This window comes from Mycteria americana, chromosome 1, assembly GCF_035582795.1.
Source record: "Mycteria americana isolate JAX WOST 10 ecotype Jacksonville Zoo and Gardens chromosome 1, USCA_MyAme_1.0, whole genome shotgun sequence".
NCBI classification, from domain to species: domain Eukaryota; kingdom Metazoa; phylum Chordata; class Aves; order Ciconiiformes; family Ciconiidae; genus Mycteria; species Mycteria americana.
In genome coordinates, this window is record NC_134365.1 from 158,040,842 (window position 1) to 158,068,270 (window position 27,429).

The 27,429-nt window shown below is 42.6% G+C and overlaps 1 protein-coding gene across 1 annotated transcript in view; it reads right to left on the reverse strand.

Annotated features, from left to right (window-relative positions):
* The window catches only part of MYO16 (myosin XVI), a 404,772-nt gene extending 385,388 nt beyond the window's left edge, over positions 1–19,384 (reverse strand). The window contains exon 1 of the mRNA XM_075525989.1: positions 19,139–19,384. The gene's annotated coding sequence lies outside the window, so the exon portion shown is untranslated. The remainder of the gene's footprint in view (positions 1–19,138) is intronic.
* Positions 19,385–27,429: the final 8,045 nt, after the last annotated feature.

The following is a 27,429-nucleotide window of genomic DNA, read 5'->3' on the forward strand; positions in this document are numbered from 1 at the left end:
GGGTTTTTTTTTTTTCCTAGGCTTTAAACATTAAATTGATCTCTCGGGATCTATTTTATATCACTTCATACATCCTTCTTTTGTCCACTACGGTCACAGCTCATAAAGTCTACTAATGTTTACTTTAAATACAGAACCGTGCATTTTTCTTCTCATTTCCCTTCCCGCTTTCTGCCTGCTTAGAGCTGAAAGACAGCACCTTTTGCATTAAATCAAATGCAGGCCCATTAATGCTAGGGGAACCTCCCCCATTAAAAAGGCAATATATTGATATGCAACCACTCCACTCCCAAAAGCTTTTTTTCAACACTTCATTAACATTTTTCACTGCTGAACCATTATATCCTCCCAAAGTGTGTCTTTATTGTTCCGGTTCCTCAGTATACCACTAACGACACAACAAAAGGAGAGGAGGCAATTGCGGCTAAATCAAACTTCCCATCGGGTTTCCGTCCATGCTCCTGCCATCTGTGCTGGCTGCCGCGGCACTACATATGTTTCGAGACAATACCGCACGGGTCACACGCCAGGCTCCAGCCACTTGCGTCTGCTGTTGTGATTGTCACAGCCCAGTACTTCTGCTGTCTGCCTTCCCGTGTACGTCTGCGGGGACAGCTTCCAGGCACCTAAACTGGGGGCACACAGCTGAGCTCCCAGCACTACAGATGCCCTCCTCCTCGGGAAAACCGGCCACCCATCGCCCGGTTCATACCGTGTAATTTATGAAACGCAGATTTCAAGACTTGGGAGGCAAGACGCCGTACTTTGAATGGCCTGTTTACTCCCGAGAAATTCCCCTGATACAAGATTATCAGCTTAAACTGCCTCTTTGGCAAAGAATAATATTTTTGAAGAACTAAATAAGCAGGAAGCTTAAATCATAAAGTTAGGAATATGGGAACACTTCTTTCTACTAAATTAACACTGGCAAAAGAGAGAATGAAATATTGATCTATGTTTCTGAATTAGCTTTCTGAGGCTTGCAACCACCTTTTCATAGCAGTGAACATAGCGCAGCAAAAACATTGATCATCACTCACTTTGCAAGCTGAACTGCATGGATCGTTAATGGTTGACTTGTTAATTAAATGCGGTAGCAGAATCCCAGATTAGTCCCATCTTTATAAGAACACCATTAATAAACCTGTTTTTCAATTTAGGAAACATCATCTCTGCATACAGTAGCCATTGTAATATTCCTGCCTGAGTACAATACTTCATTCATTATCTCGACAGGTCGCATCACTTAGGCCGTCCACAGGAATGTATTTCATCAGCTTGCAAATGCTATCTCTGTTTCCATGTAGAAGCCCCACATGCACGACACCCCCTTTAAATCTCACATCATCATTTTCATAAAACAGTGGGCACAAAAACAAACCCACAAGCAAGAGAATTGCAATAGGTTTTCTAATTTATTATCTGGCACCACACAAAATGACTGTTTAGCTGAAGAATTCTCTTCTTCCCATTTTCCATTTTTTTCAATTTCTAGCAGTGTACGCAAAATGGAAAAAATACTTTTCTACAATGTTCAATGAGGAACCCAAACAAGTTCAGCACAGCTCTGTCCTTAATCCTTTTATATTGCATATTACAATATGAACATGAGCATGTACAACATAGTGCAACAGCTGTGGGTGTCTTATTTTTGATTTACCATGTGATGCATCAGTAACATTGATACAATCCAGCCCTATCTTCCCTCAAGTATGGTATCCAAGGTCAACACTTGTTCTTTCAAAAGACAGACAGCAAGTGCCCCTGGGAAAAACACTCGAGAAGCTCTCAGAAAATTGGTAGCTAAAAAGGGATTCTTTTTTGAAAGTTTCTGCGAAACATCTCATGCAATCAAATTAACTAACACTCATATGTTATATATGCACGTACATATTTTATATATATACATACACATAGAGGCATCCTTCAAAATTTAAAAATATTAACTTAGGGACTGCAAGACTAAACATATGATGATTAAATGACTAGCACTTTGAAATGCTGAGGTAGCAATACTGCTAAAATACATGTTGAGATTCAACCCTGCCTTCGTTAGGCAGATAAAGTCATTACTGTGGAAGTGCAAGATTGTCTTTTTGGCTAGTACTTAATCAGGCTTCAAGTATGTATTGCTAATAACTGTGAATAATAAATTAATTCAAAGACTGGAGCATACATGCATATAGAAGACTGACGAATGGTTGTTAAGAGGTCTGTTCCAGCGACAGGAAATCTCTTACACACTTTTACAAAGTGTATTTATTCATTATCACAAATCCTTAATGAGAACTTCACTATTTTCTATTTTAAGTATACACAAAAGGAAATTTTAGGAAACAGGGACTTATGAAACAAAATGGAGACCAAATGAAGAACAGACATGGTTCTTCTTTCGTACGTTCTGGTTTTAAGGAGGTGCAATTGATCCACTTCCAGTGGAGTTTTTCTGATGCAGCATGTTTCTCACGTAAACAAGCCAGTTATTTTACAGCAAACCCATGGTATTTTAAAAGCTTTACTCTGCCTCCATTTCCAAGGACAAAATTTCTCACCCATAAAAAGAGTATGACCAAAATTCTGTCTTTAAGGACTTCTGGTACGACAGCTTTGGTGGTGATTAGATCTCTCATCTATGAATCCAACTCCTGCTGCTTCAAGATTTTTTATTATACAATATTACTATATTTATACTGTATTTATTACTAATAAACATTATTATTTATTACCTAAGTAGTATTACAGTAAATGCACTTTTGAGATCATGCCTTTGCCGCTATAAGTTGGTACAACAGCATTAATTTACACTGAAGCTAAACCGAATTACACCAGGAACAGCGTAATTCACTCTAGATTCGCAGAGCTGACACTAATAGTATTTACCTTGCATCCAAACTGAGAATGGCTTAATCCCATCACTGGCATGAAAAGAAAGTCATGAAAGTAAACCTGTACATTTTACTATATTGGCTGCAAAATCTGGTCAAAATGGAGAGAGCTGTCACTAGGAGCCAAAGCCGTAACGTTGTGAAAGCCAGTTGTGTCTGTGGTGTTTGCAATTATTCACATGAATTTTTGTCAACTCTGCTAGTTTTAGTAGAAACATGACACGGTACAGGGGAATGTTTTGCATGGGGGAAAGATGGGAAGAGGGGGTGATTTGGTGATTAAAACATTCACATCTGCATTATGGAATATTAACATCTACATGAAAAGGGATAGACTTTCTCCTCAAACAAAGAGATTTTGCCACAGAAATTAATTCTGCAGTTCATCCTGTTTTTAATGGATTTTGCTTGCTAGTTTCTATCATATAGTAGGTTATGAAACCGTTCATATAGTCCTTTTGCAAAAATTAACAGCATTTATTGTGTTACAGTGGTTGCAATTAAAAAGCAGTATTTCCACACTGCTACAAAATAAGGTATTAAATTATAAACTACAGTCTTCCATGTGCTTAGAGAAGAACTAAGATTTTGCAGATATCTTATTTAATGAGAGGGAAGCCTTTCCTTCTTTGGAATTACTTTAAATAAATACAATTTTCTTTGTTAAGGAGATACTGAATAAATTATACTAGTTAATGTGCTTTTTAGATGGACTCAATATCAGATATTCACAGACAACATAATAGACTAAATCAAGATCAGTACGATGTCCCTCGAAGGATGAATAATTAAGTCTTTAGCTGCGCTACGTACAAAAACACGGGGTTGCAGAAAATTTCTGACCACATAGCTGAGGTTCCCATTTATTCTGAAACCATTACAGATAATGCCTCAAAACTCAGACTACATCAAGCAAAATGTATCCTTTTCCCAGAACAATGTTTTAATGCTCCACATCAATTTCTTACACAATTTGTATATGTAGGAATGCATTCTTTCAAGGGAAAAAGATGCATTAAACACATACGTCCATGAAGACGCAAGAGTATTTCAGTTGTACTATCTCAGTGCCAGAGACTACAGCTCCTACATTGCCCACAGAGGTTGCAATTTGGAGGCAAGATTCAGGATTATCTCAATTGCAAAAACAGCCATTAATCAGTTTATGTTGCCAATTGATATATTTTTCTCCTCAAGCACTACAATAGCTATTTTTGTTACATGATCATATATACCTGATGCATTTAGTTTTACTGTACTCTACATTCTTAAAATAATTTTATTCCTTTTTGAATTAAGCATGTCATTTAGTAGTACAATTAACTCCTTAAAAGGTAAGTCCATGAGTTGAATGACTGCATAATAGCAAGGGTTCAGCACTTTTAATCTTAAGTCTGTGAAAATAAGAAACAGAAAAAACCTGTATTCACTTCAGTTTACTATTTTCTTACATATTGCAGATCATGACCTATAAAATTTCATAGAGATTCCTAATCTGACAGTTCAGTTGTAGATTATGGGATTTTATATTTATGATTTGGTAGTCCATATGCAAATTATTGTATAGATTATTGTTGAAGGTTGATGTCAGTCAGCTGCCAGGCACCCACCCAGCTGCTCTCTCACCCTCCTTCCTCAGCAGGGCAGGGGGAGAAAATAAGACAGAAAAAGTCACAGATCCCAAAAAGGACAGGGACATCACCTACCAATTACTGACATGGACAAAACAGGCTTGACTTAGGGAAAATTAATTTAATTCTTTGTCAATTAAAGTAGAAAGGTGAGAAACAAAGACCAAAACTAAAACACTGTCATGGGTTAACCCCAGCCAGCAGCTCAGCCCCACACAGCTGCTCGCTCGCTCACTCCTCCCTGGTGAGGTGGGGGAGAGAATTGGAAGAGTAAAAGTGAGAAAACTCGTGGGTTGAGATAAAGACAGTTTAATAGGGAAAGCAAAAGCCACGCACACAAGCAAAGCAAAACAAGGAATCCATTCACTGCTTCCCATGGGCAGGCAGGTGTTCAGCCATCGCCAGGAAAGCAGGGCTCCATCACGCCTATCGGTGACTTGGGAAGACAAACGCCATCACTCTGAACATCTCCCCCTTCCTTCTTCTTCCCCAGCTTTATATGCTGAGCATGACGCCGTATGGTATGGAATAGCCCTTTGGCCAGTTGGGGTCAGCTGTCCCGGCTGTGCCCCCTCCCAGCTTCTTGTGCGCCTGGCAGAGCATGGGAAGCTGAAAAGTCCTTGATTTAGTATAAGCACTAATACTAATCCTTGATTTAGTATAAGCACTACTTAGCAACAACTAAAACATCTCTGTATTATCAGCACTGTTCTCAGCACAAATCCAAAACATAGCCCCATACTTGCTACTATGAAGAAAATTAACTCTATCCCAGCCAAAACCAGCACAAATACCTTCCCCCATCCCTTCTTCCTAGGCTCCATTCCACTCCTTTGTTACAACTCTTCTGTCTCCTTCCCGGGAGCCCTGCTGGGAGATGGGGAATAGGGGGGTTGTGGTCGGTCCATAGCAGTTTGTCTGTGTCGCTCCTTCCTCCTCACACTTTTCCCCTGCTCCACCATGGATCCTTCACAAACTGCTCCAACATGGGTCCTTCTCACAGGCTGAAGTCCTTCAGGATAAACCTGCTCCTGCATGGGCCCTTCACTGGCTGCAGTTCCTTCAGGCCATATCTACCTGCTCCAACATGGGGTCCTCCACGGCTGCAGGGTGGGTGTCTGCTCTAGCATGGTTCTCCATGGGCTGCAGGGAAATACCTGCTCCACCACCATCTCTCCCATGGGCTGCAGGGGAATCTCTGCTCCAGCGCTGTGCACCTCCTCCCCTTCTCCGACCTGGGTGTCACAGGGCTGTTTCTCGCACTTTTTTTCCCCTCACTCTGCTGTGTGGTGTATTGCCCTTTCTTAAATACATTTCCATAGAGGCTCCACCAGCTTGGCTGAGGGGCTCAGCTGTGGGTGCAGTGGGTCCACGGGAAGCAGCTGGAACTGGCTGTATTCAGCACGGGGCAGCCCCTGGTCTCTTCCCACAGAGGCCACCCCTGCAGCCCCACCACTACCACACCTAGATACCTACACCAAATACAACTATTTACTGACAAATAGGTTGTTTCCATATAACATACCAGAGTACTCAATTCTTCAATCTCCCAAAGCAAGAACTTAATGTCAAACAGTTACCATTTATTAGGAAAAACAATAAAGTAAGTTCCCAGTGTAACTGAGGACAGCTTTCCCTGGTGCAACATACTCCCAAACACTTCAAACAGGACAAAGAGCTTCACAAGCTTTGATGTTGGCAGGGTCCATTTTAAGAAAACTTAACTCCCCACCATGCTTAAACCAGGTGGTATTCTTACAGACCATCCGCAGACTGGAATAAAGACCTTGAAGAAACATTTTTATTTATTTAGAGAACAAAATGTATACAAAGTATAAAAATAGATTAACATATTCATTAAGGAACTCTAAATTTAATACATAAATTCATTAGGGAAGCAATAAACATACTGTATAAATTAATTACTTTGTGGTTATCCTCATTAAATACTACTTAATGAGTTAATAAGCTTGAAAAGCAATGACAAATTGCTAAAGCGCATGTACAGGATTTTTCTTTTTGTTGTTATTTAAAAGCAGCATGTCTAACTGAATGCTGCAGCCCTGTGTACAAGCTAGTAACGTGATGCAAGGTGGTCACTTTACCTTCTAGACTGCATTAACAAGTACCAAACAGGATCTGAAGTTGCCAAAAAAGTGCAGACTTTACAAAGTTCGACTGCAGAAGGTACCCTTGCTAGGGTTTAAGAACCACCTGCTCCTTTAAATTAAGAAGAAAATTTCTCATTTGTATTACAAGATGACTTCCAGCTTCTTGGGAAATATTAATTAGGAACATGTGTACACATATATATGTATACAAACATATATTTATACACATAGACACACAAATAAAAAATATATTGCTACATTTGAGAATTATACTCAGGCTTTTATGGCCTCTCAGTGCTCGAGGATGATAAACACATAACCACAGTGTCACACTTACAAATTGGGAAGAGACTGGGCAGCACTGGGGGAAGCTGTATCCAGCACCAATAAATACTTTAACTTTTGTGATGGGGTGTGAGTGCTCCAGCATTGACTGAGCTCTGTTATTAGCATGCTATGGAAGATTGAAACGGTGGCCCCATTTGTCATGTCACAGGTATAGACTGCTTATGCTTTCATTTTCTGGAGCACAAAGGCTCAAAGTGCTGTTGGTCTATGCTGCCATTTGAACAAAACAAAGCAAGCCACATACACACGTTTTTCACTTGCTCTCTTCCCATGCCATAATGTGCAATTGAGAGAAGATGGCAAACTGCATCCCAGAGTACATTAGTCATATTGATATTATAAATGCCTTTATTTTAAAGTAAAATACAGCCCAAACACATATTTGACTCTCATGCAGCATCGGTGCATTAACTAAGCATGGTTCAGTGAATGTATCAATACACAGTCCTCTCACCTTCCCAGGACATGTACAATTCACAGGGAAACTACCAGTGCTACCTTGATAAAATATTTAGAGCAATCTTTGACTATTACACACTCAAACAGTTCCTTAGATAACCTCAAAGCAATCCTTGACTATTACACACTCAAACAATTCCTTAGATAACCTCAGGATATTAATCCAATTTTTCACCCCTTAAATTGATTTTGTTAACTCCTTAAAACTAACTTACAGCAACAGAATCTAATTCCCCTTTGTAGGGACAATAAATAGATAAAGGAAGTAGTATTTCGAACAAAGACTGTCAGTCCTTTTAAGGGAGTCTCATTCCTTCGATTACATTCCCTTTTCCCCAAGAATACCTTGTCCAAGGAAATTAGTGTGCTTCATCCCTGATTCTTTGAGAATCATGAGAAATATCAGGCAAATTTCAATGCCCACGATTTAAAAAAAAAAAAAAAAAAAAAAAAATCAAAGCAGTTTCCAGCATCCTCCAGCATGACCAGTCCAAACAGGTAAGATCAGTATCAGTTGTCAGCACGAGAACCCTTTTGAAACAAGATCCAGAAGAAATCAGCTACCAAAGCAGCATCAGAGAATGCTACAGTATTAATCTTGCATCACATAAGCTGCTGTGCACCACTGTGACAGCAGCATTAACTCCATAAATGCAAAAAAAAAAAAAAAAGGTGCATTTCATAAGAAGGCATGTGCTGACAGAGAACAGCTACCAAAAGTTCTTTCCTTAAAAGTAAATAACCCTGTAGCCTGCTCTTTAAGCAAACCTTGAACTCTTTTAAAACCTAGTCACTCTGTAAACAGAACCACGTCCATCAATCACACTAAGTCTTTAGACATTTTCAATTGATTTTGGTCACTTAAGACTAATTCACAAAGGATTCGAAAGCCAGAGCACAGTGAAATGCCACCTCCATGACTGGATAAAAAAGTATATTAAACAAATCAAGACATACTCATGTTACAAGCAGGTCCTCAAGAGTTTTGTGCTGACACTTCAGCAATAAGACAGCTCATGAGAGCAGCTATACTCTGCTCAGCGCTGTTTAGGACACTGCAACAAATTGGCTTTAGATGATTTGTCATCAAGCCCCTGCAGGGAGAAGCCACACCGTTTAAGGGAGCGGGGGGCAGGAGAAAGACAGGTCACAACATACTCATCTACGGAAGTCTTTGATCCCAGGCTAATTACTGGGATAATAGTAAAAATGATACTAGAAAGAGCATTTAATGTGGAATAAGTTTAACCATTTATCTCAGGTACAATTATATATTTCTGATGTATTGATAGGCACTTTAACCGTCATTCACGTCTTCGTTTTCAGTAGTCATGATAATACTTTAAAAGAACTGTTTTAAAAGGACATTTAAATGCAGTTTGAAAGAGAAGAACCACAGTCGGTCACTGCCTGCCTTTTCACAAAAACAGCCAGTGGAGTCGCAAAATGAAGGATGGGTGGTGAGGGCTGAGGTTGGTTTTCTTTCTGTTTCCCTCTAATATATCTTATCTTATTATCTCACTCCTGAAGCATTACGTCTGTGGAGGAGAAGAGGAAAGGTCATCAGTAGCCAGTGGCAGCACCAGCTGGGAGCTCGAAATGGCACTTGCAGTTTTCAGCTGTCAGACCTTGGCTGAAATTTAACAAGTGCCAATATGAAACAATCTGCAAATCCGTAGCTTTTTTTAAACTAGCAAGAATAAATGAAGGGTTTTGAGAGCAATTTGAAGTCTATTATATTATTATACTTATATATAAGTATTGCAAGTTGTTCAGTCTCACTGGTTCCCAGGTTAGCAGAACTCCCACCCACGTCCTACGATTAAACACCCAAGCAGAAAGGCATTCTGTGTTACGCTTGATCCATTCCCTGTTAAAACGTCCTGATCTCTTTTCTCTCTGGTTCTTAAGTTTTTGTGAAAGTAGCCATCAGATAAAATGAGACCAAATAACAGTCATCACTTATTTACTCTTACGAGTGCTATCCATGAATTGCCAATGTCTTACCAACCATGAACAAAGCCAAAAATGCAGAAACAATACAAGGAAGATGTAGAAAGCAGCAGAACTACACAAATATTTTCTAGCCCCATCAACACAGGGCTCTGGGTCCAACATCAGGTTTTATATCCAAAACTGTATCTTTTGTGAATTAGACTTGCCTATCCCAAGCAGCGGGCTCCCTGTGAGAACTGCATGTGTTTGAAGCGAGAAGGAATTCACACACGTGCACCCAGCCCACGAGCAGGATCAAAAAAAAAGGAAATGGCTTCCTCTGTAACTGCAACTTCAGCAAACATGCTGCAATAGCAGCCACAGCATTGCTGTCCTTCCTTTATGAGAAGATCAGCTAACATTTAAGCATGGATATAGGAAGATACCCAGGCCCACCCTTAGCCATTCCAAAATGCCAGCCTGTTTATCAGCACAAATAGCCCTTTCGGAATGTGCACGGCCAGCCTACCCACGCCACGGTGCCCCACCACCTCACGCTGGCCTCTCAAATATCCTCCTCACCAGTGCAGAGGAGGATGCTGCACTGAATCAAGGGCCAAGCGTAGGTGACAACAGGGCCCGTGGTTCTTGTCGTCGGTTGCGTCATGTTTCTTTGATTTCGAGACTGGACAAGCCGGTGCAAACAGGTACAGCACACTGCTGTGGCCCATCACCGTAATCGTGCATTACAAACCAAGCAGGCCAAATTTACCTGCCACGCGGGTCACTGTGTTTCATGAGAGGGTATGGCCATGCCCATGCTCAGCTGCATGACTTGACAGATCTGCAGACAGCCTGAACACAATAATTGGCTTTGCCCCTGAAAATGAGACCAACATTACCCTTCCTTCCTCTGCTCCCAGGGCACAGTATGTTCTGTGGCCCTTGCTCTTGGATGGCTGAGAAATTCCATCCTACTCACTGGCACTGAACTGACTTTTTAAAAACCCTATATATTTTATTTAAATTATGGTCTTTAAAATATTAAGATCTAGCTAGTCTAATGATGGCTTACTATATACAGCAGAAAAACAGAAACGGAATGTGTTCTTGGCTAATGAAACTCCTCTGACTTAAATTATATTTGCTCTCTCATTTGTCCCTGTGGACACTACCTAATTTCCCCTTGCTTTCTCTCATCTGATAGAAAGTTTTCTGGGAGCAGGGACTGTCATTTATTATATGTCTGTACAGGACCTAGGCCACCAAAGCCCGAAGGCTTTGAATGCTACTGCATTTCAATGTCCCCATCAAATAATGAGGACATGTGACTGCTCTTTCTAGCAGACACAACTTGCAGTAGCTATATTTAAAACTAATAATGAGGAGAAAGTTTGAAAGTGGTATTCTCCATTCTTGGAAAACTATATAAAGAACATAGTAAAACCACCTCACTCTGCCTTTTGCACTGCTGGTAACTAGATTAATTCTTGATCAGGTATCCAGGTCTACTGGAACACGACGACTTCCATCGGGCAGAGTACCGCAGGCCTGGCTGCAGCCCCCGCACTGCTTCAGCAACAGCAGCAGCCGCTGCAGCCAGCGCGACGCTGCCCAGTTGCTGCGGGCTCTCCCTTCGCGTGCCCAGGATTCCTCTTTCTGCAACAACTGCACAGTTACCCCGATCCAGCGCCTTTCATTAAATCTTTGTAGGGGAATGTAACATCATCCTCGAACATCCTCTGCTGTTCAACTAAAAGTTGAGGGAATATGACAGGGAGCGGAGGGAGGGGAGGGGGAAGACAACCACCAATGCAAATGCTACTAGTCCCGGACCAAGAAATAAAATTTCACTTTTTTAGAGGAAACAAAAGAAAAAAAACCCCTCAGCATTCTGGAAGGAAATAGAAGTATTAACATGAGCATAAATTCAGAAAGCTGGGATAGTAGTTACAGCAATAGACAAACACACAAATAAAAACTGCTCAGACTGTGAAGCTATAAAGTCTCCGTGGGTGAAAGTTACCATGAACCAGCTTGGCTTCCTCAGTCTTTACTCACTGGGATAGGATTCCTCACCCTGATGAGCGGTTTTGGTCTCAAGACACTGGGTGTCTATTAGAGTACCCTGCAGCTCCTGTGCGCTGTTTGTGCCCACATTTCCTTTCACAGGAGGAGAGAAAAAAAAAAAATGTCTGCAAGCATAGAAAAGATGATTAAATATCAAAATCTCACTTGATACAGAATTGGAGTAAAACTGCTGATGCTGTCGCCATCCACTCACCGCTCTGCGTAGCAAGCTACAGCCACCATCAGGGCTGGGGTCTCTTCGCTGGCAGCGCTCATATTAAACCCCAGCTAGATCTGACACCCAGGAGTGCTTCCAAGCTTTTTCTACCATGGGCATGAGGGGCAGTTAAGGGCAGAAGACCTCCTGGGAGAGTGCTAGAGAAACGTCCCAGGCAGAGGAAGCCAAACTTGGCAGGGTCTGCACCCATACTGTTTGTCCAGAGCAGACCTTGAAGCAAATTAGCCAGCCAACAATGCCTTTTCCCCCCCCGCCCCTCTTCAGAAGGAACCACTTCTCTATGTCTGGTAGGGATACTGAATTAATTAGCATATATGCAGTGTGAACAGTCAGGAGACTTGAACCTGGGACTAAAGCGAGCGCCAAATTATTTGACAGTAAAACACATTCAGTGAGAAAGAGTGAAAGGGGTCAAGGAAGTGCGGGGCCACTTGACATCAAAAACAGTATCTGCGGTAGGAAGTGGAAGCAGAGCAGAGTAGTTTGCAGTGGTTTTGTATCCTTTCCTTTATATGGCTGTGTTGGCACGCTGGGATGTAGACGAGCATGTCCTGCTGGGAAAGGAAGAGATGTGACAGGACTGAGGAATCGTGAGCCCAGGGCACGATCTCGCACGCTGAAGCGACTCTGACTGGTTTTGCATTAAACATACACATCTGCGCATCAAGCCCACAGCACCTCTGCCTAAAAGTGAACCATTTGCTTTTACAAAGACAAACAAGCAAAAGATTAGTTTAAAAGCCTACTACAACTGTTGTGCAATAAAAACAAGTGACAAGCTTTTAGGCTTAATTGCTTCATCAGTCCAATAAGGGAATAAGGTATTCCGAGTCTGAGAGCTTGTTTGTTTCTTTTCCAGCTACATCTATTAAAGTAATAAACAGCTCGCTCTCTACAGACCTTATTTGTATTATAGTACTCCAGACTGGCTACAAAGCTCCCTATCTTCAAAAACATTAAAAACCTAGCATTTAAAGAGAGCAATTTACTAGGTTTTAATTCTGCAAAGCATGAACTGCCTTCCAGAACTAAGGATTAGTCAAATTTATCAACCTCTGGAAAGAACAAGCCTGCTTATCGAAATTAAGAGAACACCTGAGAGACCTTCTCTGAGAAGAAAACTTCTATGACCACCTGCTTGATGGGCCAGGATATTCTCTACCAGGTTCTCCATCCGACTGAAACACGCTACATAGATTATCTGGAAGCAAGCTACAGGAACAGCTTTATCCTTGTAAGGCCACGCTACATTTTAGAGCGGGCTGCTCCAAGTTGCACCTTACCATCTATGTTTATACAAAGCTGCCTTGGCTGCTATAAACTGCAAGAGCACACAGCCAGGACACCCTGGCTACACCCCGAATTCTCCTCCTCACCCTCTGAAGGCCAAAGATAATTGTGGTATAAAGTGATTCAAGCATGCCTTCTCCACTAGGTAATATCTGAGCAGAATCTGATCCTACAGATGCATGTTCTAATACCAGAGTCATTTGCGTTGTGATAACTGGCTATAATAGGTTTTTGTACACACTTGGCACATATCTATCTTTGCCATCATGTAAAAATAGAACAAATAGCAATATTTCCTTATAGAAATTTTCTATAGAACATTGTCACAGAAATAAAGCTCTCTATAAACACTGGAAGTTAGTGGTTCTGATTTCCTTAAGGGTGTATTTTCCATAAAAAGTCTTGCTCTAGTGCTAATTACAAAATTAGCAAGAAGCTTACGAGTAATTAGATCGGGGTGTTAAATCACTAATGTTCCATAAATAAAACTCCTAATTAGGACACACTGCACATTTACTACAAGCTAGATCTGACAACTGCCCAAACTTTCCCTTTCTAGCTGACACCCAGGACACTGTCAGGGAAATGTTAAGCACTCCCAGTACTCTCTTCAGGGAAAAGCCCTCGTTTGATTTGTGCCGGTACAGGCAAGGTCTCCTACACCCATCCACTTCGACCCCAAAGCAGACAGGCATAGTAAAGAGAGTCATGGCCATACATTCAGATACCTACCACCAGAAGGTCATGCATCTCTCTTTTGATTACATAGGGAGCCCGGGCACTTGCTCACGTTAAGCTTCCGTGATGGGATTTAGCTGCCGATACCATAAAAATATAAAACTATCAACACTATCTGGTCTTCTTTCCTCCTCCATGGTATTTCTGAGACTTTAAGATAAATGCAGTCGGATAGATGCTTTTGTTTTATTACACCTAATAAAACAACACCTGACACAAAGGCATCTCAATTAAGAATTGATCCACAGTACACTACTGCAATACAAACAGCAACAGTCACAATTCCTTTATAGCCTGCTTATCTGAGACATACTTAACTGCTTAAAAAAAAAACAAACAAACAAACAAAAAAAAAAACCCCACAACTGTATTGACATTCCACTCATCCTGCAGACAGTCTTTCCAAAGATTTTGTATCTTATTCCAATCTCAAAACAAAATCATCTGTGATCTCAGAAAAGCAGATGCACAGACCTCTAGGTATCAAAAGGAAAAAGAAAAAGCTTTACACCAGTTTATTTCAAGTCCACTGAATATTGCTTCATGTGACAAAAGAATTTCTATTTGTATGGAACACTTCACTCCCACTTTGACATCAACCATCATAAAAACTAATTATGTCTTCTGAACCACAAGCAGTATCACTCAGTCACCTGGATTTTATTGTCTGATGAGGTTCTGTTATATGCTTGTGCTGCGGCTGCAACGTCCCTCAGATACCTACAAGGCATCCTTGCATGCACGCCTCTGGGACAGAGCTAGCTTCCAGTACCTCACTACGGACTGAAATCACATTGCCCAGTTACCTTTAGACAAATCTTTGAACTGCAGCCCCTCCTTGCCAGATGCATTCACATGACAAACCCAGCTGTACCATCTTAGCCATTTTCACTGAGGGAGGAAAAAAAAAAGCTTTACCTGATTGGCAGAGTAATTTCAAATACCTTTCAGCTGCTAAAAGAAATGTTGACTTTTGGAAGAATTTGGATTTTCTCTCCAGAGCTTACTGTTTCTCCCAGCAGCTCAGGTGAGAGCAGCTTATGCCTAAAAGCACCAGAAAAATTGGCCTGGTTACTGTAGTGCTTGTATCTCTGAGTCACACAGGTGTCAGCCTCACACTGCCGGGGATGCATGTGCTCGTCCATCTTTTTGAGGCCACTGAAGTTAAGATTTGATGCCTTACCCTAGACATACATTCATTCCAGAGAGGAACAAGCCATTTTTAGCATGTCTGGAAACATCCAGCTACTTTTCCACGTATGATCCAAAAATCACAGTTATTTCAACCATCCTCAAGCCATTTACCTGCAGGGCCTCGTTGTTGGGATTGTTTAATTTACTTTTGGTCTACCTTTCAATGTCCCTTTCTGTTTAATACCACAGCAACTAGCCCAGCAAAAATGTACATATTTACTACATCCATTAGAAAAAAACCTCAGTCATACTCTTCCCACAGCACAACACAGCAAATGATTTTTTTATATTATTTTTCTCCCACTGCAACTTACAATAACCTAAGTTCTTTTCCAGTGGATACACCCAACCGTCTGTTTTCAAGTATTCATTCATAGCGGATATAGCCAGAGATGTTCTGACTAAAACCAGGTTGGGTGCTTTGTCAGAAAGAGCAAGTTTTGCTGAAACAAAAGCCTTTCTCCAAACAGTATTGCAAATCCAGGATGTAATTTTGGGGAAAAACATGATGATCATGGACCTCAGCGACATTACCCAGTTGCCAAGACCTAGCATCGCCACAATCAAGATGTGAAGCCTGTTCTTACACTTCAGGTTGCACAGTTTACTTTCATGATCCCAAATATTTCAGGGAAGAGAAAAATCTTTCCCTAACCAAACAGATGTAATGTTTGCATTAACGGTTCCAGGAATTAGGGAGAGTGATATTTTAAAGCGAAACATTTAGAAAGAAGGAACAAAAACCAAAATCCATAATCCAACCCTCCTCTTCTGCATGTGTAGTAAGACAGGCCGGGAATATGCACACTTACAGGCATGAATCAGAACATGATATATTAACAATTACTCCACAAAAAGGCTGTGTGAATAGCCATATATATATCCACACATTGATGTTTATTTGACTGCTGTGACACATCTCTAGGAAGCTCAATGAATTAACAGCTAGGCTTGGCACCACATGAAACACACACCTTAGGGAAAATTAACAAATCTAAGTGCAAAGGTTAGAGTTAGCTGCTTGCCAGGAAGGTTCTTTCATCTTATTGAGCCCAAAAAATATTTGTCGTCTTTTTCAGAAAGATGCAACAAACTGTATTTCACATGAACTTGGCAGAGTCTTAAACCAGCAGGTCTGGCCCACAAAATGGCAAGTATCTCCAGCAGCTGCTGTTGTTGACAACATGTGACAACATGATATTCCCAGACATCATCAACTGCATCCCCAATTATTGCTAATTTTGTGCAGGATTACAGCATTTTCCTATGTTCATTAGCTACAATTATCTTAATAACAGTAGCAGAAAGAAGATGAAGTGGAAAAACCACAGAGAACGTGCAAGTGAGGTTTGCTAGGCTACGATCAGAAAGACAGTAACAAGCCAACATGCAGGCTTACCTTGAGATAGTACTGACTGACTATCCAAAGTGGCTTTGGACCATACCGCCTGTTTGGTTTTGTTGTGTTTTTTTAAGGCAGATGAGAAATTCGCTAGTTTGCCACTTTTTATAGGACTGGACAAAAAAAATCACGTTCAGGAAAATCTGGATAAAAGCATTATTCAGATTGGAAGAATATTTTCTGTTGTATCTCACAATTGAACAAAAAAACCACTGCGTGTGTGTGTGTACACGTATATTCAAACTGCATATTTAAGCACCTCTTTTTGTGAAACAAACACACAGAAATCACTCCGAAATAACTTTGTGGTTAGGACAATCAGGTGAGACAGAGGAGGCTCATGTTCAAATCCGTAATTCGTCTCATTAAAGTGTCCCATTTATTATGGCCACTTACCTCATGATCACTTTGTCAGAGTTTCCATGTCTAAACTAAGAAAGCATTCCCCTCCAAAAGAGGAAAAATGTGGTTGAAACTGCCATTCTGACTGTCATTTTATGACAAAAATATTTTAAGACAGCTTTAACCCAGATATTTATTTTTCTTGGTATGACACCCTACATAAGCATGGTATTTTATAGATACCTTCACGCAAGGATCTGAATTCATCACTAAAATGTTGTTTTACAGGAGTGCGTGCCAAATGCTTTTCATCTCATTATGCTGGTTTGAAATAATGGTACTACTTAACGTAACATTATTCTAGCATAAAATGCAAGAGCTATTTCAAAGCAGCGCAATAAACCACTGTTTCATGATGGTCAGTTGCCTCAACCAGCACTACAAATTCCAAGCAACTCAAGCTCCATTTAATTCCTACGGTACAATTAAAGAATATACTATACACCCGGCAGATTTATTCAAATAATTTTGCACACTTCCAGCTGGAAGTATTTTGATCTTCCAGTTCAAAGATTTTCAACATTTATCCATTTTCCACATTGAATATATATTCTGTGTACTATACATCAAACATTATCGCTAGTACTTGCAGAATTATTCCATAATCAAGAAAGATTCAGTTCACAATGAAAAAGCATTATAACAGAGACACAATGTATAAAGCCAGTTTCAGTCTGGAAACTTTCAATTCTGGCCTAACCTATGTAATATTAGACAAATGTCTTCCCCTCTGTTCCTTCTTCTCACAAATTGCTTGCTGTACCTGTGTCATCCCTCGAGGCCAAGGACTGGCTTTCTCTTTGTATAATGTGATTTACAGCTGGGATTTCTAAATGCTGCTACAACACAAAATCACTGCAACGGTTCAGAGCTCTGCTCTACCGGTCGCCCTAATCCCAGTCTTTACTGGTACTTTTAACGGCATCCCTGCTGTTCCGTGACAATAGTCCAGTCAAGAGAACTTGTCCCATCACTCTGAACCTACAGTACACACACATATATACATACACAACGCGCTTTTTTTTTTTTTAACCCTCAGGTCACATCTGAGATGCTGGGAATGAAGTCTAAACTTGTTCTGTTCTCAGCAAAAAGGAATGGTTTTACACCCGCAAAATCATTCCCGAAGTAAAACACCACCTAAAAAGCTTCTACTTCAGCACTGCCTGCTCATTTTTGGTATAAACTACTGATAATAGCAAGTCTAGCCAGGGCTCTACAGCAGAATACATGGAGAGTACAAGGCTGAACAGGAGAATACTCTCTTAGAAAGATGTGGGAACAGGAGACAAGAAACCACCATCTGCCCGAGATTCTGCCCAGAAACAACCCACGGCAGGAGACCCCGGTCTGCGATCGCACTCAGACCCCTGCACGGCTCCAGGGCTGACACTTCTTTTTGCAGGGCTGACGTTCTCGCTTTTCCAGTTGGAACAATAATTTCAAGTTTAAAAGTTTCCCACAGAAAGTTCATAAGCGCCCTGTGCAAACAGCTAAATTACATCGCCCCCCTCTTCCTGAAAGAAACGGGATGATGCTGGCACGCTACTCCCTATCTTCCCACAGGGAAGGAAAAGTCATTTTTCTCCAGAGCGAGCCTCTGAGGCCAGCAGGCTCCCAAGGCCAGCAACCCCAGCCCTTTCAAGCCAGGGCTTTTGGTATCCAGCCTCACACATACCCTCAAGCTCCCAACTGCCTGCTGCGAAACCCGGGCCCCGGGAGCCCTCCGGCCCGGCACAGGGGTCCGGGGCTCAGGAGCCACCTGAGGAGGGCTGGTGGAAACGAGCCTGGCACATAGCATTGCTCTGAAGCCCTTCTTCCACCCCTCTGGCAGGCACGCTTCCACAAAACGTTGGGATTTAACCGACTGACACTACCAATGAAAGAAAATGTTTATCAGAAAATTCCCATCCAGTTGCCTGTCAGCACCGATTTGCACCAGCGGGGTGGCAGGCTCGCAGCAGCCTCTCCGCCCGAACGGGGGGCTCGGGAAGCGCAATAGCGTGCCCGTGAAGGGGCTCATTTAAGGAAAAGCGCAAATCTGACAGAGCCCCGGTTAGTCTTCTCACCTCCGCACACAATAAGAGCGGACTCAACCGAGCACCTCAGTGACCCGCTGGATCTCCCTGCCCTCCCTCCCCACCCGCAGCGCGGGCAGCCCCTACCTCCCCCCGGGCAGCCCTCACCAGGGCGGGCGCCGGGCTGCGGGGCCGCTGGCCCAGGGCAGCACACGGACACACAGACAAAAAGACAGGAGAAGAAAACCAAACAAAACACCTCCCCCCCCACACACACGCACAGAGACCACCAAACCCCTCCGCGAAACGCGCCGCCTCATCAGCCCGCAGCCCACGCCGGCAGGGCGGCGGGCAGCCCCTCCGCGGTGCGCGCCCGCCGGGCTCCCCGCCGCACCCCTCCCCGAGGGCGGCACTCACCTCGGGGGGACGCGGCCTCGGCAGCAGCCTGCGGCCGGCGGGGAGCCGCCTCTCCGCCGCTACCGGGCAGCCGGCCGCACGGCGGGGCGAGGCGAGGCGAGGCGAGGCGGCGGCGTGGCCCGGCGCCGCGGCACACTTCCACTTGCTCTCGGGGGTCTTTCTTTGCGGCACGGTGCGCCCAGCCCCGCCGCGCCGAGCCGAGCCGCGCCGCCTCTGCCTGCCTCCCCCGGCACTCCTCCCTGCCTGCCCCGGCACTCCTCCCTGCCTGCCTGCCTGCCTGCCTGCCTCTCGCAGACGCCTCCCCGCGCTGCGATGCCCCGCTGTCGGCCGTGCCGGGGCGGCCGGGGGGCGGCTCCCCCTGCACCGCCCCTCCCCGCCCCGGTACCTGCCGTGGCGCCCCGAGGGCGGCGGGGCGGTGCAGTGCGGGGGAGGCACCTCGGCCCCCAGCCCCCAGCCTCCCCCCGCATCGCCGAGCCCCCCCGGGCACACCGCCGAGCCCCCTCGTGTCCCTCTGCCTCCCTCTCCGGCGGGCACCCGCCCTGCTGGGGCTTCGCCCGGCCCCGCGGGGCACGGCGCAAAGGGCCGCCGCTTTTTTGTTTTTCGAACTTCATTGTCCGCCCCTCTCCTTCGGTAAACTGCCCGAAGGAAGGGGCCGGGGAGGCCGTGTAGGCTGGAGTAGCCTAGATGTAGCTCAGCACAACAAAGACCCACTTGATTCCCTGCTGGCACATAATGCCCAACAAAAGGGAAACGCCGGGAATGTCATAATTATCACCCCGTGAGATGCAGGCAAAAACAACACTTCTTACGAGGTTCGTAGTCACGAAATAAATGGCAGCTTGGATGCATCTATTTCTGTCCCAGTACTACAAGCAGCTTGCTCACGCCCTGCTGCTTTAGTGCTGTGTTTGCTGGCACTGTAGGCAGAAATCTTGCAAAAAACATAAAGGCAGCAAAGCCACAAGTCCGGTGACAGAGAAGACTTTTGCCCCCTTATCAAGTGGTGAGAGTGGCTGTTAAGATATTTTGCCCACAGGTGAGAGCCCTGCTTAACTTTTAGCTAAAGTACCTACCCACTGATGCACATCAGTGCATCTGTTTTCTGGGATTCACTGGGGAGTATAAACACCTACGTATTAGATTACCCCTCACTTGGTCTTGAGGGGTCCCTGCTAACCTGATGATGGCACCTGCACCGCCTCAAGGTGGGCTGTAAGGGATATAAGCAGCTGTCCCTCACTTAAAGCTTAACTGTGATGCACATGTAAGTGGCCCACTTTTGAAACTCACTCAAGCTTTCCAGAGAAGCCCAGGCTGTCAGTCATGGATCTGACCACAGCTAGCTTCACATGAAGTTTTAGGGGCCCAGTACCCAATGCCTGAACATTTAGTGTCCCTGTAGTCAGATTAAATGCAGGCGGGTTGGGAGTGGAGCACACTTTTCCCCGTGCCTGGAAGCTGAACCAGTACACAGCAGGCGTGAAGGAGCCACAAGGACTGAAGGAAAGGAGAACCCAGTCTCTAGCTTTGTGATTGGGGTGCTCAGTTAGGAAATGTGCTCCCAGGATAGTTTTTATCCTGATGATGGACACTATAGGGAGCAGAATTTAGACCCTCACTCAGTTTCCTGCAGGTTAAATGCTTGGATGATGTCTTCTGGCTCCTTGGCATTGAATTCTGGCTGCCCTCTGGCCTAACAGCAATGGAGTACCCTATTTCCTTTTTCCCCAAGCCTCAGCATGCCTTAGTGCCTTGCTGAAGCACTTTCTTAGAAAGTGGATTGAAACTCTGGGGCTGAGGAAGGCTTATAAGGGCTCTTTGCTTGTTGGCCAAGCACTAAGTAATCGGTGGTTATGCAAAAGGCAGGTAACTTCCTCCTTGTGCTCTGTAAGCAACTTTCATGCATAAGATCTGTCATTTCCTATTGATTTCCACTCAGTCCAGAAAGACTGATGTCTCAGGTGGAGAGCATCTCCTAGAAGCCTTTTGTGGTGCCTGTTTCTTTCCTTTGACTGCATATGTAACGTAGACTTTTACTCTGAAGTCACCCTCCCTGCTTAAGGGACTAGGGACTAGGAATCTAAAATGGAAATGAAGCAATAGCTGTGTAAAGTACCCCAGTTAAGGTACACCAGATCCATATCTCTTTACAGTTCATTTTATTTTCAGAACCATGAGGTATGTTAATGGTATCCTATCTGACACATTAGACTATTAAAAGTAACCATTTCAAGGAAAATAGAAATTGTTGCCAGTAGTACTGAGGTAAGCCCCATTCTTGCAAACAGTAACATCCAAAAGTTTCTTTACAAGGTTAGTTGTGTTGCAAGTCATTGAGGTGACTCATGTGAGACAAAGCATAGAGGAAAATCCCTGCAAGCTGAAAGACTTTCTCCAAAGTGAGAAAGCTGAAAAAGGTACAAAAGAATCAGAACTACGTATCGTGAAATGAACAATCAGTTCGTTTTTTTGTTCTTGGAAGAAGAGAAACAGGAGCACTGGTATGAAAAAAGCCCCTGTATCTTCATGCTTGCTGATGCCTAGGTCACTTAAACAAAGCACAGAAAGGTTCAGATGCTACAGAAGGAGACTCCAGCAGGAAATTGGGTTGCTGCTTTCCCTAAGGGTGTACTTTTACAATGCAGCTAAGCTGGTTTTGGAGCTATCTGTTGTCCTAAAGGTGGCAGTCCTGCTCCTAATGCTTCCTCTGTTGGAGCAAAATTTAAAGAAAACTAAACATTTTTTCATAGCTAGTTTAGTTGCTTGAACAGGCTCTCTGAGAGTCAGTGCTGGGTAGATGAGAAAGAAGCAGAGAGCAGCTGTAGTGCCAGTGGGAGGAGATGGGGACTGCCCCGGGACTGCAGCAGGCAGCCACCGATTTGACTTAACTGTCTTGTGAAATTCAGCTTCATAGGAAGAGCTCAGAAGACGGTGTTAAACCTGCTCTTCCTATGTATTCTATTCTACTTTGCATGGCATAAATGAACTGTTAGAGAAAGAGAAAGAAAGATTCTGGTACTTCATGATCAGGACACACCATCATGCAGAGGGAAGACCTCACGTCTAGTGCTTGCTTGAAGAATTGATAGTAGCCGCTGGAGCAAGGCATTAAAGCAAGGTCTCCCTGTTCCTCCAGTGTTCCCAAACATTTCTCCTGCACTCCATTCTCTAGCCCCAAACTTCAGTGCCGGGGAGAAATACATACCTAGCTCTCAATACGTTAGCACTGATAGCATGTGCAGTGTATATCTGCATTACGGTGTAGTCTCAGCAGGAGCGCTAGGTCTGTGCTGGTTCCTGTACACAACAGCACTGTGCTGTGTGGGCATACCATCTTCCAGCAGGCAGTCCATATTAAAATATCATTCTAATGGTTAATAAATTATTGCATTATTCCACTAAAATGGCAATATTTCACTAAAATGGCAATATTGGTTCTGGTTCTAAAGCTGATTCTTCCTCTGTTAGAACACCTAAAAGGTCAGTTTACTATTATATCCAGTGTACATAAATCTAACCGATTTTTTAGTTTTCATTAGTTTGCTGACACAGAAACATGTACAGCTCAACTTTTGCAAAGCCACAAATTAGAAGGCAACAACAAACTTCTCGACCATAGATATCTGAAGTTAGTAATGTTCACTGTAGAAATAATTTGGTATGACTTCAGAAGAAAAAGTACTAATTTTGTGGAAAACCTTTGTAATGGTGAGCTAAGATCACCACTGGTGTTAACTGCATCTATTCAAACTCCAATATGAGCAGAATGTGACTTAAGTATCATTTCCAATCTGTGTGCAGTCTACCAAGAATGCTATTGCAATTCATTCATTCATTCTTTTATTGATAGTTATGAATCTAAATCGCTATCATGTTTGACACTAACCTGCAAACAAATGATTACTCCTTGCTTCTCCTCCAGAGCATGTCATTATATATCAGCTCAGGGGATAAAATTCTGAATCAGAAGGAATTTGAAATAACTTGGAGTTGTCAATCAGCTCCTTTCTGCAACATACTGTTGGTGGGAAATTCTAGTGCGAGTCCACCAAGTATTTTTACAAGTAAAAGGGTAGAGAGCAGCCATAAGAAGACATGGAAATTGCCATGTCATGAACTTTACCAAAATGCCAAGCATGCCGTTGGAATAGCATGAATGTGAACAGCATTCCTCCTTGCAGCTCAGAAGTTTCTGTTTGATAGGAAAAGGAACTGAACCTCTGTGGTGGTTTTGAGGCTGCCCTCCTGTGTTCAAGTAGATTGACTTTCACTTTTTCACCTTTTTTTAATTGAGTAACATTTTTTCCAGACAATTCAAACTAAAGATCGTGCTAACCCTACACTTTCCTCAGGTTATATTCAACTCGTGTATTTCTTTTAGACTTAATGTTTTTCTTCAGAAATATAATTTCAGCTACGTACCTTGGAGAGATAGGGGCATGACGTTGTCTCTTCTTGTCCCATGCAGCTACGACACATGCTACGTAGATCTGTTGGCTGCTTATGAACAGAATAGTCATTTGTGGAAGAAAAACTTCTGTAGTTTGACAGCTAAAAGCTTAGGTAGGAGGTGTGAATCATTGCCTGAAAGCTGGGAGACACTTTGTTCATGTGAATTGCATGGGGTGAAGTGAGGACAGTAAAAGGTTTCTAGACAGCCAGAACTGTAGTGATCTCAGAAAGGAAAAGTGGGGAAGCTGGGTAAGAGAAGATTGGAGTCAAGGAAGGGGAGAGGGCATATTTTTAATCATGCCAAACATACCTAGTTTCCTAACTTTGAAGGCATTCCAGTTTTGTTGCATAGACGCAAATGGACAGGTTATGTCAAAGAAAATAAACTGACAGGTAAGTAAATAATCTGTTATGGCTATGGACATGGTAGGTGATGCAAAAATATGCAGTAAGTGAAGAGAAGAAAGTGACCTAGAATATACACATCAAAGGATTGCTCTCTATTGCTTGCTGTGGAATACCCACATTAAAGACCATTATTTTAAAAGGAGAGGTCATGCAGTATCACAGAAACATCAGGAAAAGAGAAAAGGCAACACAAAAAGGGAAAGGGAAAGGGAAAGGGAAAGGGAAAGGGAAAGGGAAAGGGAAAGGGAAAGGGAAAGGGAAAGGGAAAGGGAAAGGGAAAGGGAAAGGGAAAGGAGTTGCCCTTTCAGAATGGAAAACTTCTTTATTTATACATAACCAATACACAGCAGCCTGACTTGCTTCTAGTGAATAAATGTCTTTGCTGAAGTTTTCCACCAAGGTTAATGAAACATCATGAAAGTTAGTCAAGGAGAAAAATTTTGTATCCATTCAAGTGTGTATGAATTTCACAGTATTTTTGTGTCTGTCACTTCAAATTATACTCATCGATGTTTATTTGTTTTTCAGACAAGACAATGCCCTGATCAGATTGCTTTCTTTCTCCAGCTCTATTAGCTACATTCATTGATAAGGACTTGTTTTCCTGTTAAAATTTCTATATCCTAACCTGGAGACTTATATATCTTTTTCTATTCTGCAGTGAACTAATTACAGTATGGGGTATGTCATTTTAATACTGGCATAAGCAAGGCAAATTATAAAGAAAGTGTCAAAATTTATCTCATGTGCCACATTCAAAGGTTTACTTTGACTCCGTAGTGCAAAGCACAATGCAAAAACACACAGTGCTTTTGTACTATGGATTTTCTGTGTACCTAGATCCACTCTGCAGAGTGGATCAGATGCTAAACTTGGGCAAATTGACAAAGCCATTGATTTCTATTCATGGGTTTGCATTAATCAAGGTCCATAGTATTTTACTATGCCACATATCTTCTTGACAATTAGTTTGGGGAAATACAAGATTGGAAATACTGGAGCAGCTACTAACTTCTGAATAGCACCACTGCTGATCTGAATTTATGACTCCATAAGGGCCTATCACAACAGTAAAACTACTAATTGTTGATGTGTTAATTGAGGCTTGGGTTACCAAGAGCTTCAGCTGCTTGGTTATAGCTGCATTTTAAATATTGAAGTAGATGCCATAGGCTTCTACAGAGGGAAATATGTTACACTGGCAGGAGTAATCATTCAGAAAACTTACATTTAGGCATTCTATAGACTTGTGCCCAAAATACTAATTTCAGACAACTGTTCCATAGATTCTTACCTTTTTCATCACTATGCAAGTGATATACATACTGGGGTGAGGTGCACAATAGCATTTGTTTTTAAGGTTGAAAAACATCAGCTTCATGACTGTTGTAGCAATGTAGGCAGAGCATTTAGGCATTGACAAATGCCATTGTAGGGCAATGGCATTTGTCAATGTAGGCATATCTGCATTTAGCTTCAGTTCAGTTACAGTGTGGCTTCATTTATTTTAAATTCTTAGTGAATCATTTTTAGAAACTGGTATTTTGAGAGGAACTTTTTATTCATTGGAATCCAAACCAGTTCCTACTGCCAGTTCAAAACCACATTTTGTCAGGAAAGGCTTTCTCAAGAGAAGAGCATGCAACAATGCAATCAGTGAACTGTAGTACATAATAATGTGCACGTCCTTATCCTACCAGAGTTGCTAAATGGACAGTGTAGCTGGTTAAAATGAGAGGATCTATTCCTCACCCCTCCAATGAGGCTTAACCCCAAGCCTGAATAAGGCAGACTCACAAACTGAGTATGTGTTTCTGACACGCCGAGCAGATGTCCCACACACTTCTTGTTCTCCATGGGTCAGCCAGCGAATCTTTTACTTCACTGCTCCCACTCTTTCCAAAGGTTTTATTTACATCCTGGTGAGAAAAAGGAGTGTTTCTAGTGTCTCAAGAAGTCTGTAGGATGGGATTTTTATTTCCTCTCAGAAATGCTGAATCTTTTAAAATGGGTTCATGATATTACTTTTCTTATATCCTTTCATCAGTTTAATACAGGCTATAAACGCTTTCAGACAAAAAAAGCCATGATCCTAATTTATAGAAATTTAACTCTGATCTCACTTGCCACAGAAGTTTCCATTTTATTACTTACAAGTATATTATTTTGTAATGAAAATATCATACTGTGTTACAAACATGAGCCCTAATCAAGCAGCTTACTCGGCAAAAGAAATCTATCTGAAATAATTGCCTGTATCTATGCTCTCCTGCTACATGGCATGTGGCAGCACTCTGCAGGTCACATTCCTGAAGTGTTTACATTGCTTAGTTTGAGGCTTTTTCTGGGACATGCTCTTGGAAAAACATGGGGCAAATGCCAAAAATAAATAACCCTTACAATGCTTTTACATAGTCCAGGTGACCCACATCAGTACCGTGCCCCAAGTACTCCAGCACAGAGTCCCCAAAGCCATTTTCAATGACTGTTCTGAGGTAGAGATAGCTGAGTGCACTAGCTGGAGAAAACTGAATCAGGGTACGTGAAACAAAACTAAAATGGGGAAAAACATCGTGGTAGTCTTGGCAAGAGATGTATGAGGTGTAGCTGTGAGGTATTTCAGAGGAACTTGACGCCTTGTGTATGATCACAAGTGAAGGTGGAGGAGAACAGAGGGGAGCAGAAGGAAGAAAGGGAGAGGGTGGAGGACAAAAAGAGTTTTATCCCTGAAGATATCTCCAGAGAAGGTGATGATGATTAACTGCCCATATCTCTATGTAACCTTAGGCCTACCCTCATCATCTTGCATGAGCAGATGAGGACCTCATTATTCAGGGCCACAGCATCAACTGAAGCGGCCAAGTCCCGCTTCTTCCACAAGCAACCCAGGTCCTACAGAGTCACACCTGAGCACAGTGCCTTCAGTCTTCAGTGATATTCCTCCACTCCACAGGAAAATCAGCCTGGCTGTCTCCACTGGTTGATGATCAATATCCATTAAGGAGACAGCCTAAATTTTGCCCATAGTTTAAGCAATAGCTCAGTATCTGCTGGGTATTCACAGTTTGGTAGGAGGCTGAAAACAGCTTTACAAGAGTTTCATGGAGCTGACTGGAATGCAATGAAATGGATGGAATTACTATATCCAGGAAAAAAAAAATGTTCTTCTGGATCCACTGTCCTCTGGATTGGGCTAAAGGACTGGGAATGGAGGTGTTTCTTGTAGAAACTTCTTAGACTAATCTACCCATGCCATAACCTTAGGAAGGTATAGAGTGACTGATTCTCAGTAGTGCAAGTAATCATTTAGTCAAATGAATCTTACCTGAAGTGTCCATTTTGTTTAGGAAAAGAAAACTTTTTTTCAATAGAGAGCTAGCCCAATTTTTGTCCAAATATGAAAGACAAATTTGCCTTAATTTATGATAAAT